This window comes from Peromyscus californicus, unplaced genomic scaffold (genome assembly GCF_007827085.1).
Source record: "Peromyscus californicus insignis strain IS unplaced genomic scaffold, ASM782708v3 Scaffold_20__1_contigs__length_68692818, whole genome shotgun sequence".
Lineage (NCBI taxonomy): Eukaryota > Metazoa > Chordata > Mammalia > Rodentia > Cricetidae > Peromyscus > Peromyscus californicus.
The window spans coordinates 64422428-64435754 of record NW_026294503.1 but is presented as its reverse complement, the minus strand read 5'-3'; the positions used below and the strand labels follow the sequence as shown (position 1 = coordinate 64435754).

The window sequence follows — 13327 nt, the reverse complement described above, 5'->3', positions numbered from 1 at the left end:
GTCTCCCTGTCCTCCGGCTCTATTTCAGGCCCACAGCCCTCCCCCAAAGCTCCCCAGCTTAGGTCTCCTTCCTTCCCCCACCTTTCTCTGTGGCTTGTGGGGCAGCCCAGGTTCCATTAGCAGAAATGTCTCACTGTCCACAGACTCATTTCTGACCAGTTCCCAGCACTGGGGGAGGGACTCTTGAAGCTGAAAAGCTTGCTGACAGAACACTTCTAACCCTTCCACAGCTTGCCTTCCCCCACTTAAAAAAAAAAAAAAAAAAAAAAAAAAGCCAACCAGTTTGGAAGGAGAGTGTGAGAAGTTCTCTCCAGTGGGTGGAAGAGATTGTAGCCAGTGTGGAGACAGAAGGTCCCGGGGCAGGTGAAGTGTTGGGAACCAATGTGAGAGCTTCCCCCCAAACCCTAGTATTGTGGACCCCTCGGTCCGGAGGCTCCCTCACGTCTCCATGTACCATTCCCTGCCCCCAGGTTCCTGACCCCTCTGTGCCCTGATTGCCCAGGGCCACTGGTTGAGGAACTTGAGCCACCAGCCAAGTCTCTAGGGCCAAGAAGGTGACCTAGGAGAGGGAAGGGAGCGAGGCAGGGAGGGAGGGAGGGAGAGAAACAGTAAGCAGATTAACTCTTTCTCAGCAGTCTCCCTGGGCCTTCCTATTCCTCAGGCATTCTAAGGTCTAGCTTCACTCCCCAATCCCCATCCCATTTGCCCAGAGACCCTGGGATGTGCTGGGATGAGAGGCAGGTGCTGGGTTCTAGAAGAGCTGGCTCCTGTTTGGCCCCAGCTTTCCTGCTAGGACAGGAAGCCCCGGGAGAGAAAGCCTTGAGGTCTGGACCCTCTCCAGCCTTCCACTGCCCTTAGATATACCTCAGCTCTTTTTGTTTCGTCCTCTGAATGACAGCCCAGCCTCCCAACCAGTCTCTCAGCCTCCCGTGTCCCTGCCTCTACTTCATGTCATGTGATTCTGCCCATTTCCCTGCTTAAAACTCCTCAGTGCTTTCTGGTAAAGCTCATCCCCTGTGATGGACCTATCCAACAGGAAGCCCTGTACCCTGCACCCTCATTTCTGACACTGCCCCCCAATCCAGCATCCAGTGCCCAGAAGCCTCCCAGACACACTAGGCTCACCCCCAGCCCCAGGACGTTCGCTTGGCTCCTACTCATTTCTTTCTTATCTTTTTTGTTTCATGTAGTATGACCTTGTGTGGGAGTGTGGGAGTGTGGCAGTCAGGAGACAATTTTCAGAAATCGGTTTTCCTTTTCCACACTGGGCTCTCAGGACCAGACTCAAGCTATCAGACCCTGCGCTTTTACCTGCCGAGTCATCTTGCTGGCCCTGATGACATCATCAGCATTATTATTATTATTATTGTTGTTGTTGTTATTTTCAACATGGTTTCACTCTGTAGACCAGGCTGGCCTTGAGGCTCACAGAGATCCGACTGTCTCTGCCTCCCCAGTGCTGGGATTAAAGATGCGCCACCACCATGTCTGGTGCCTCTGATCTAATTAATTATTTATTAATGTCTATGGGTGTTCTGCCTGCATGTGCGACTGTGCACCACAGTGTATGCAACACTAAGAAGGTCAGAAGAGGGTGTTAGATCCCCTGGAACTGGAATCACAGACCACCTGAAGGTGGTTGAGAGCCGCTGTATGGGTGCTGGGAATGGACCAAGCGTCCTCTGGAAGAGCAGCCGTGTCCTTCGCTGCTGAGCCAGCTCCCCAGCCCAGCCCTCTGAACTTTCCAAAGAGACAGGCTCTCCCTGTGTTGCTGTCCCTGAACTCCTGGGCTCTCCATCTTTCTGCCTTACCTTCCAAGCAACTGGGTTCCCGGGCCCAAGCCACTGTGCCCAGCTCCCCACTTATTTTTCAATACCTTATTTATCTGTCCCTACAACAAGAAGTCTTCCCTGACTCCACACGGAACAGTGCCTGCCCAGGGCTCAGATGGAAGGGTTAAGTCTCTACTCAGGGCGTTGCGGAGGTGAGGCAACCCACAGCTCCTTGAGCATGGAGCTTGCAAGAGGGAACGATCAAGGTAGAGGGGCCACATCAAGGAAAAGAAGTGAGAAAAGACTAAACACATGAAAGTGGCCTGGCAAGATGGCTGCAGGGAAAGATGCTTGCTGGCAAGCCTGGCACCCACCCGAGTTTGATCCTAGAACTCACGTAGTGGGAGGTGAGGACTGACTTCCACAACTTGTCCTCTGACCTCTATAGTGCACACCCACACACAAACTAGATGGGTAGGTAGGTGGGTGGGTGGATGGATGGATGGATAGATGGGTGGATGGATGGATGGATGGATGGATGGATAGGTAGATAGAGATAGATATAGATGGATAGATGGATAGATAGATAGATAGATAGATAGATAGATAGATAGATAGATAGATAGATAGATAGATAGATAGATAGATAGATAGATAGACAAAACAAAACCTCACAAAAGTGACTGGGTCTGAGGAGAGAGACCAGCTACCTTCAACTGTTGTCTTCTCCCATACAAATCCATGGATTCCCTTTCTGCCTGCTGCCCCATGGACATCTTTTTCCTATTTGCCAGGCTGTAGTTCTCAGGGGACAGGGCCTGTTCTGTTGCCCTTCCTCAGGGCAGTTTCAGAGGTAAGTTCGAGCCTTGGTTTGTGGGCTGCTGACTGAGGTTGACTGTTGATGCCTGTATGTCTCTTGACCACTAGAGGGCACTGTCTCCCTCCTTCAGACATCCTGGAGGTGATTGTAGCTTGGCTTCACAAAAAGAGGGAACTAAGGCAGGGAAGGCTTCGGGCTGAGAGTCCCCACCAAAGGGGAGGCTGTGAAGCGCACAGCAGCTTCAGCGGACAGTGAGCTGAAATAATTCTTCACCACACCTGCACCAAAACTCACCATGCACTCCCACACAGCAATACACAGACACAGGCACAAATCCACAACACAAACACGCTCACTCAGTGCACGCGCACACACACGCACACACGCGCGCACACACACACACACACACACACACGCTCATGCATGTGAACAGGCATGTGCACACATGTGCATGCACACACTCACGTCCCTATGCTTTTCCCTCCCCATCTCTGTCCTCATTCCTTTAAGTTCCCTCTCACTTTCATTTCATTCGGGTAGACAAATTCAAAGTGTTTCAGTAATGGGAGGTAAGGAGAGGGCCAGGAACCACATACAGGCCCTGAAGAGGTGATCAGGTACACACAATCACAGAATGACACTCAGTTCTGGGCCCTCTGGGCCCTCTGGGCCCACAGTCTAGCTTAGTTGTAGAGTGCATGCTGAATGAGGTCCTGGATCCATTCCCTTGAGTCACATAAACCAGACATGGTGGCACTTGTTTGTGCCAGCAGGAGGGTCAGAAGTTCAAGGTCATTGTCTGCTACAAACTGAATTTAAGACCACCATGAGATCCTGTTTCAAAATGAATAAATAGCCAGGCCTGGTCACACATATCTTTAGTCCTAGTACTTAGGAGGCAGAGGCAGGCAGATCTCTGAGTTTGAAGTCAGCCTGGTCCACAGAGCAAGTTCTAGGCCAGCCAGGGCTACATAGTAGTATATGCATGTGTGTGGTGTGCACTCTTGTCCTTGTGTCCCTTCATGGACACCGGAAGTTAATGTTGGGTATTCTATAAATCTCCACCTTATATCAAAATAAATAGAAATCAATGAGCAACAATCTCGGGGCTTTCCATCCATGAATGAACCTCTTCCCCAGGTCCTTCCTCTGTGGCTATGTATGGTGACTGAGTGGCTTCTTACTTCTCTGTGTCCTTTCTGAATTTCGTCTCCCTCCACATCGAGGCATTTGGTGATTTTCAACTAATAACTCATGGTCTCTTTACACAGCCCTAACCTCATCACCATTTCACAAGCAAGTGTTGGACCACAAGGGCTTGGGCGGTGGCTCAGTAGATGAAGGCCTTGAGGTACAGGCATGAGAACCTGGGTTCAGATCCACAGTGCCCACATAAAAACTGGACAACTGGCTATGATCCCAGCACCGGAAGGTGGAGACAGTTGGATCTCTGGAGTTCAGTGGCTGGCTGGGTCCTAGCTAATTCGTGAGCTGCAGGTTCAATGAGAAAGTCTGTCTCAAAAAAATAAATGAAGGGGCTGGAGAGATAGCTCAGCCGTCAAGAACACTGGCTGCTCTTTCAGAGGACCTGGATTCGATTCCCAGCACCCACATGTCAGTTTGCAACTATCTGTAATTCCAATTCCAGGAATTTTATACCCCCTTACATGGTACACAGACATATATGTAAAATACAAATACACATAATAAAAATAGAATAATTTATTTAAAAATAAAGAAATGGAGAATGGTAGAAGGCATTCAGCACTGACCTCTGGCTTCCACACAGGCACACGTGGGCAAGTGTGCTTACATACATGCATGCACAACACACACACACACACACACACACACACACACACACACACACACACACACACACGCTCCCAAAGTGCTGAGTCACAGCAACCAATTCAAGTCCCCTAATGATCAAGTTTTAAGATTGGAGCTAGGTGTGGTGATACACACCTTTAATCCCAGCACTCAGGAGGCAGAGGCAACTGGATCTCTGTGAGTTCAAGGCCAGCCTGGGTTTCATCGTAAGTTCCAGGACAGCCAGGGCAAATAACTCAAATATAGTTAAAAAACAAACAGACAGAGCCGGGCGGTGGTGGCGCACGCCTTTAATCCCAGCACTCGGGAGGCAGAGGCAGGCGGATCTCTGTGAGTTCGAGGCCAGCCTGGTCTACAGCGCGAGATCCAGGAAAGGCGCAAAGCTACACAGAGAAACCCTGTCTCGAAAAACCAAAAAAAAAACAAAAAAACAAAAAAAAAAACAAAAAAAAAAAACAGACAGACAGACAGACAGATTAGCAATTAGAATGAGGTCATCTATCTCTAAATCCTTTCTATCTGCATTGGTCATTCACAGTGGGGAACAGAGAGTGGGCCAGATCCTGCCCTTATGGAGCCAACTGTCTAGTGATTTAAAACATTTATGAGCCGGGCGGTGGTGGGGCACGCCTTTAATCCCAGCACTCGGGAGGCAGAGCCAGGAGGATCTCTGTGAGTTTGAGGCCAGCCTGGGCTACCAAGTGAGTCCCAGGAGAGGCGCAAAGCTACACAGAGAAACCCTGTCTCGAAAAACCAAAAAAAAAAAAAAAAAAAAAAAAAACATTTATGAACCAAACTATGATGAATGTTAGGAAAACACTATTGGGGCAGAGGACAGGGGTGGGGGTGAGGGTGGGGTGGCTGACTTAGATTGAGGAATCAGAAAGGTTTCCTTGAGGAAGTGATGTTTGAAACGCAATCAAAATAATCTCCCTGCTTCTCTCTCTCTCTCTCTCTCTCTCTCTCTCTCTCTCTCTCTCTCTCTCTGTCACACACCCTCCATACTACCTCGTGTGTGTTTCAAACAGAGAAGAGTGAGGACCTGGACAGAGACAGATGGGGCTGGAAAGTTTGAAGACCAAGTCACCTGCCTTTTGAGACTCCTGGTCCAATAGTAATGTACGATCTCTGTTGAAGGACGAAGTAACCAAAGCTAGGTTTTGGCTGGGTGGTGGTACATACCTACAGTTCCAGCACTTGGAAGACTGAGGCAGGAGGATCAGTTCAAGGCCATCATCCTTGGCTACATAGTGAGTTTCAGGCTACCCTGGACTACATGAGACCCTGACTCAAAAAACAAACAAACCAGAAAGAAAGAGAGGGAGAGAGAATGGGAGACTTTGAACGAAGCCGCAGATCTTGTCAGGCCTTGGCAGGTTCTGTTAAGGTAGGTGAGGGAGTTGGGGTGTCACATGGTCTGCATAACTAGTGGGGTGGGCCCCACAGCAGACATCCAGGTAAAGGACTTGTTTGAGGAGGAAAAGGAATCGAGTTTGGTTCTGTACATGCTGGTTTGCAGGAGCCTTCGGGCCATCTGCAGAGAGAGAGTCTAAGTGGAAAACTGGAGCTGGTGTTAGGAGGGGAGGGCTGGCCTGAGACACAGAGTTGGCAGCTGGCGGTGTGTAAGTGGTAATTGAAGTCAGGAGTGAAGGTGCAGCTGCCCAAGAATAGAATATAAAGTTTAAAAAAAGACAGAAAGAAAGGAAAAGAAACTTGCTTTGGCAGTATCCACTAAAGCTAAATAGAATCCTACCTTATGACTTAACCACAGCCCTACTTCTGTTCCCAAGAGGAACAAGTACACGTGTCAACCAAAAACCAGGAACAAGAATGTTCACAGTCGCTCTATTTATAACAGTCCCAAACTGGTGACAACCCAAATGTCTAGCGATAGTAGAGTGGCTAAATAAACTGCATTCTATTAATATAATGAGATAACGCAGCATTGAAAGAGAAATGCCTACACAACACAACTGACTCTCACAGGTGATCACGAGCAAAGGTAGACCGCCCCGAGAAGTAGATGGAGGGCATGAACGGCTCCGGGACGTTTGAGAGAAGTGAAACTTACCCCCCTGCGAGGACAGCGGCAGGCTCTCGCGGGGCGGTACTGACCTGAAGGAATCACCTGAGGTGTCGGAAATGTTTGTGTCAATGAGAGTATCTACCAACGTAGTACGCACCGTTACACTGTAAGATTGCCTGTGTGAAGTTCTTCAAGCTATGCCTTGAACTTACATCCTTGTGATAGGAAAGAAGACGACAGTCACAGGCTGAGCCTGGAGTGCAGGCAGTGCACACCAGCCAAGTCGAAGAGGTTGAACTGGCAAAGGAACAGAGCAGTGGTAGACAGAAGAGTTGAGCCAAGACTCGAGAGTCAGGACACACAGTGGTGCAGAAAACGGATCGGGTCAGTTTGTTGCTGTTGCTCTGGGAATCAAACCCAGAGCCTCCGGCATGCAGGCAAGCATTTAGCATTGAGCTTTGCCCCCAGCCCCTTAGAGGTTTGTTTGTTTGTTTATTTTGTTATTTTCTTTTCTTTTCTGTTTTGTTTTGTTTTGTTTTTAAAGACAGTGTCTTCTGTAGCTCAGACCAGTCTTGAACCTACTATGTAGCTGAGGTCAACATTTACCTCTTCATCCTCTTGGGGATGACTTTGAACTCTTGATCTTCCTGCTTCTACCTCCCAAGACCTGGGACTATGAGACTGTGCCACCTTTCCGTTCCCCACCCCCTGTTTTGAGACAGGGTGTCACATGTGTCCCTGCTGGCTTTGAACTCATTATGTAGGGAAGGATGACCTTGAACTCCTGATCCTCCTGCCTCCACTTCCAGAGTACTGGGATTACAGGAACAAGCCGCCATACCTGCTATGCAGGGTTGGAGAGAAGCAAGGGCTCCATGTGAGCACTAGGCAAGCCCTCTACCAACGGAGCGGGTCCCCAGTCCTCTCTGTGCTGGTTTCAGTGAGAATGGCCCCCATAGGTTCATATATTTGAACACTTGGTCCCCGGTTGGTGGAACTGTTTGGGAAGGATTGGGAGGTGTGGCCTTGTTGGAGGAGGTCTGTCATGGGGCGGGGCAGGCTTTGAAGTGTCAAAAGTCCATGCCATTCCTGCAATTAGCTGTCATTGCCTCCTGCTTGGGGATCAAAATGTGAGCTCTTAACTTCTTCTCCAGAGCCATGCCTGTCTGCCTGCTGCCAGGCTCCCCACCATAATGGTCATGGACTCTAACCATTTGGAACCATGAGCCCTAAGTTAAATGCTTTCTTTTATAAGCTGCCTGGTCGTGTTGTCTTATTCTGGCAATAGAAAAACAAACAAACAAACAAACAAACAAAAACAAATTGTGCTAATTGGACCAAGTGAGCAGGAGGTGGCAACCACTTTGGACTTGTTGGTAACACATATGCGCATCAGAGGATGGGAAATAAATCCAACCAAAATTGAAGGGCCTTCTACCTCAGTGAAATTTCTAGGAGCCTAGTGGTGTGGGGTATGCAGAGATATTCCTCCTAAGGTGAAGGGTAAGTTGCTGCCCCTGGGTCCTCCCATCACCAAGGAAGAAGCTCAATGCATAAAGGGCCTGTGTTACTCCAGCCCATACACCAAGTGACTCGGAGAGCTGCTAGCTTTGACTGGGGCCTGGAACAGGAGGAGGCTCTTCAACAGGTCCAGGCTGCTCTGCCACTTGGACCATATCATCCAGCAGACCTGACAGTACTTGAGGTATCAGCAGTAAATAAGAACGCTGTTGGAGCCTTTGGCAGGCCCCTGTAGGTGAATTACAGAGGAGACTCCATTTCCAGTACCAACTTCTGTCTTACTTACTTTTCTATTGCTGTGATAAGATGACATGACCAAGGCAACTTGCAAAAGAAAGCATTTAATTTGGGACTCACAATTTCAGAAGGTTAGCGTCCAGGACCATATGGCGGGGAGCATGGTGCTGGATAAGGAGCTGAGTGTTTACATCTTGATCTACAAGCACACAAGCACGAGGCAGGGATAGCTAACTGGGAATAGCATGGGCCTTTGAAACCTTAAAGCCCACCCCCCAGTAGCCCACCTCCTCCAACAAGGTCACACCTCCTAATCCTTCCCAAACAGTTCTAACAACTGGGGGCCAAGTATTCAAGTATATGAGTATATTGAGGCCGTTCTCATTCAAACTCCATACTCCTCTTTGTTTTTTGAGGCAGGATCTCATTGGGTAGCCCAAGTTAGCCTAGAACTTGAAATCCTCTTGCCTCCGTTTCCTGCGTATCTGGGTCTATAGTCCTGTGCCACCACACGTGGCTTGGCTCAACAGTTTTGAAAGCTATTGAAGATCAAGACGAAAACATTTTGCTGGATTTGGCAACATGAAGGTCCCCACTGGTCCTTAGTTAGAGCCATTCAGAGTGGTAAGACCAGGGAAAAGGCAGCCCGGCTAAGCTGGGGATGAGGAAATGGGTATTGAGAGCTGCGCACATCACTTTATTTTTAATTTAATGATTTATTTATTTTTATTTTAAGTGTATTGGTGTTTTGCCTACTTGTATGTCTGTGTGAGGGTGTTTAGGTCCTCTGGAACAGGAGTTATAGACAGTTGGGAACTGCCATGTGGGTGCTGGGAATTGAACCCAGGTCCTCTGGAAGAGCAGCCAGTGCTCTTAACCAGTGAGCCACCTCTCTAGCCCTCTACACATCACTTTTCATAACTGCAGAAAAAGCCCTATAGTGTGGAGGCTGCTAACAACCACTTATAACTTCAGTTCTAGGGGATCTGATGCCCTCTTCTGGCCTCTGAGATCACTGCATGCACATGATGCACAGACATATACATAAAACACAAAGAAATCTAAAAAAAAAAAAAAAAAAAAAAAAACCCTAAAAAATGTGGAGGGTACTCTGGAGATGAAAGATGTATCTATGTATTTTTTTAATCTTAGTCTAAAGTCTGATACATAGGGAGTACTCAATTATTGGTAGCTATCATTATAGCTATGTGTTTATTTATTTGAGATGGGGTCTTACCGTGTTACTCAGGCTGGTCCCCAACTCCAAGGCTCAAGTGATCATCTGACCTTAGCTACCTAAGTAGATGGTTACCACAGGTGTACCACAGTGCTTGGCCTAGGTATGTATTTTTAAGTGGAGAGAATACCGAATATGTTTTTTTTTTTTTTTTTTTTTTTTTTGGTTTTTTGAGACAGGGTTTCTCTGTGTAGCTTTGCGCCTCTCCTGGAACTCACTTGGTAGCCCAGGCTGGCCTCGAACTCACAGAGATCCGCCTGGCTCTGCCTCCCGAGTGCTGGGATTAAAGGCGTGCGCCACCACCGCCCGGCTCCGAATATGTTTTAATGTTACAGGACAGCTCCACTTGAGGAGTAGAGATGGCCTATAGAGGAGGGAGGGTCGATACCAGGACGATAAAGCTCCTAAAAAAGGCAGAAGGAATCAGACAGTTTGCCAAGACTATCTTAGATAAGATGAATGTTCCTTTCCAGGGGTTGGTACTAAGAGGCAAGAGAAGATCTTGTCTGAGGCTTCTCTTTTCTTGGTCAAATGGGAGCAAGGTCATCTGTTAGGAGGAGGGGTAAAAAAAGCTTGGAAAGGCAGAGCAGAGAAGCCTGCAGGCATCCCTGAGGAGGTTGACCAGTTGGCCAGGACAACACAGCAGGGTTTCCAGGTGGCACTATAGGCCAACTTAAGGATGTTGGTCGTGAAAACCATGTGATGGATGTGATGCCATGCTGCTCTGGGGTGTGGCTTCCGCTGGTACAGTGAGGCTGCCCTGGGGCTACCCTCTGTGGGGTCAGTGGTGGGTTCTTCTAAGATTGGGGATTGGAAAGATGATGTCTGCCATCAAAAAGCAGAGATGTTGCTGGGTATGGGTAGCATATGCCTTTGGTCCCAGCACTTGGGAGACAGAGACAGGGGGATCTCTGTGAGTTCCAGGCCAGCCTGGTCTACAGAGCGAGATCCAGGACAGCAAAAACACAGAGAAACCCTGTCTCAAGCCACTCCCTGCAAATAAGTATAATAAGTAAAATAAATAAAAAACAGACAGACATCTGCCATACAGAACATCCCACAGCATGCATTCCCCCATGAACATCCACATATGTCCATTTTACATTCTACATCTACATTCTCTCCAGACATGGAGATGGAAGGTCTGATCTGGATTGGCTGCTGTCCATGGCCCAGGCCACTGCAGCAACCTCCTCTCCTTAGGGATGCTCTTTACCTGGCACACTGATGGGACACATCAGTTAGAGACACACAACACTAAACAGCAAAGCCCAGCCTCCTGGCCCCTACGACAGTCACATAGAGGACCTGGGGATGACGGGTGGGGAAGGGTTTCCTTTCTTAGAACCCATAGGATCTCAAAAGATCTTAACTGGCCATTCCTTTCCCCCTGGATGGCACTGGCACACTCTCACGTTCTCTCTCTCTCCTCCTGCTCTCTTCCTCTCTCCAGAACCCAGGTTCTGTGAATGATAGGCAAGCACATCACTGAGTTACATCTCTAGCCAGTAGCCCCAGTTTTTACAACTTCTTAAGGGAACACAGAAGTTTCATGCCACTTAAAAATACCCCTTGGGGCTGGGCATGGCTGCCCACGCCATTAATCCCAGCACTCAAGAGACAGAGGCAGGGGGATCCTTGAGTTTGAGGCCAGCCTGATCTGTAAAGGGAATTCCAGGACAGTCAGGGTGACACAGAGAAACTGGGTGCTTCCCTGTGCCACCTCTCGGATTGCCCACCTATGGGGTCCTGACTGGACTGTCCTCAGCCAGAAGCCTTGGCACCTTCAACTCAGACCAAAAATGAGTGAAAGTTTGTGCCTGGCCAATGGCAGGCACATGGCTGTGGCTGGAGAGAACTGTCTTTGGGGTGGGAGCATGCTACAACACTGGAATGTTTGGAGCAGCTGAGCTGAGGGGGTAGGTGGGAGGAGTCTACCTGGATCTTCCCAAGCCCCCTAAGGGCACAAGTGAGGTCTGCTTTGCACGGCCACGTCTCAGCCCCAGAGCAGGAGCTGGCATTTGCAAGTAGCTATGTCTGAGGGGAATGAATCATAGGCGCCCCCTTTGTCCCAACTCCTCTTCCCCAATCTCCAGTCTCCTCCACCACATACCCAACCCTCCCCTCCATCATCACAATTGCTTTCCAAAAAGTTGAAGCCATTCTGGAATGACCTGTACCTATAACAGAATGTCCCCAACCAGTCTGCTGGCATCCCTTCTGCCTCCAGGACACAGTAGGGTGTAGCATACCTCTCCCAGCGTCCACTGGCTGCTGGCATTAGCTGGGCATCCAGGAAACACCCCTTCTCCCAGCCTTTTACTTCCGCCTCTGCCCCCAGAGGCACTGAGTTACTTACATCAATTCCCTATTACTTTAGGCAAGAGCAGGGAGATCAATTAGCTTAGAGTGGCCTCTTAGCTGATAGCAGTCTGGGAGGATGGCGGGGTGGGGGAGGGGGAGGGGCCAGAGAGGGAGCTAAGTCACCCAAAGATAGTTCTGTGCAGGGAAAAGAGGAGGAGGCAGAGCAAGAGACCCTGCCCCAGGGTCTCTGGGTTCCTGCAACTGGCCCTGCTCAGCTCCTCTCGCCGCCGCTGCAGAGTCTCTGTGGGTTCAGGCGCTCCCGAGGGAGGAGGGCAGGACCGGGGTGTGAGGAGCCCTGCCTCCTGTGGAGCCTCCACTAAACCCTCTTTAAAGTCTGGGTCTGTTCCTCTCTGCACTGTCCTGGGCAGGGTCACTAGGACTGTTTTCTCCCCTCACCCTGCCACTCCCTCCCTGGTGGAGGCCGGAAGCCGGGGTACTAAGATCAGGTCCTTCTAAGGATGTTGGCTCTGAGCATCTGTGGGGTCTGGTGGAGTAAGGGGTGTAAGAGAAGGGGCTGCCGTCTCTGGACCCTCATTACTTGTTTATTTATTTATTTTTCAAAATGTTCATTTTTTTTGATGGAGAACCTAGTGCCTCGCTCTTGCCAATAAGCACTCCATCACTCTACATCCCTAGGCCTCCAGTTGCTTTAGAGGACCTCTCTGTTTCCAGCCTAAGCCCCAGGGTCGCACCCTTTCTTAGCACCTGTCTCCCTTCAGTGTTCCAGAGCCTTCATGTCTCCGCTTCAGAACCATGGAGAAGGGTCTACCCCCTTCACCCGACCCCTTTACTGGGTGACTGTCCCCACTTCAGGGTCTGGAGGAATCTTGTGGGCTCTACACAGATTCCTGCTCCCGGTTCCAGCCCTGCTCAAGATGACTGCTCCCACCACACCCCTACCTCAGAACCCACTCTCTATTTCTTCTTTCTCTTCCAAGGCCCAGACATGAATTCCTGCTTCTTTCTCCCTAGGCAAAGGCTCTGGTCTCAGCTGGAGGGCGTAGGGCGGATTGGGCAACCATCTGCAGGCCCCCTCCCATTGGTGCTGCTCAGCATTCCGGCCACATCACGCTCCCACTGCCAGGGATAGATAAGGTGCAGCTGGAGGCTGGCACCAGCTGTGACTGTGCTCACTCCTCAGCCCCCTCCCAGAGACTAGCAGCAGCTGAGTCGTCCCCCCCCCTCCCCGCACCTCCCCACCCATGGAACCCCTGCCCTGCCTTGGCCTGGCTGCCCTTAGGGTAGGGAAGGAGAGAGGAGCTTCAGACCTTGTTGCTCTGGCAACCAAGCACCCCACTGGGAAGGAAGGGAGATGGCTGGGAAAGAAGGGGACCTTGTTTGGGGCCTTCCCTGCTCTCCTGGGTTCTCAGGAGGGAGCCACTGAAATCTACCCAACTGAATTATCTGGGGATATCCCTTACTGACTCCTGCCTTTCCCAACCCCAAATGACTTCCAAAACAAATTTTCCCAGACTTAGTTCAGGCCTCACACCCACCCCCATCCTCCCAGGCCCCAC

General features: G+C 49.8%; 1 protein-coding gene across 2 annotated transcripts in view; it reads right to left on the bottom strand.

The window, feature by feature from the left end:
* The window catches only part of Asic1 (acid sensing ion channel subunit 1), a 28348-nt gene that overhangs the window by 9284 nt on the left and 5737 nt on the right, over positions 1-13327 (bottom strand). The gene's annotated exons all lie outside the window — the stretch shown is intronic.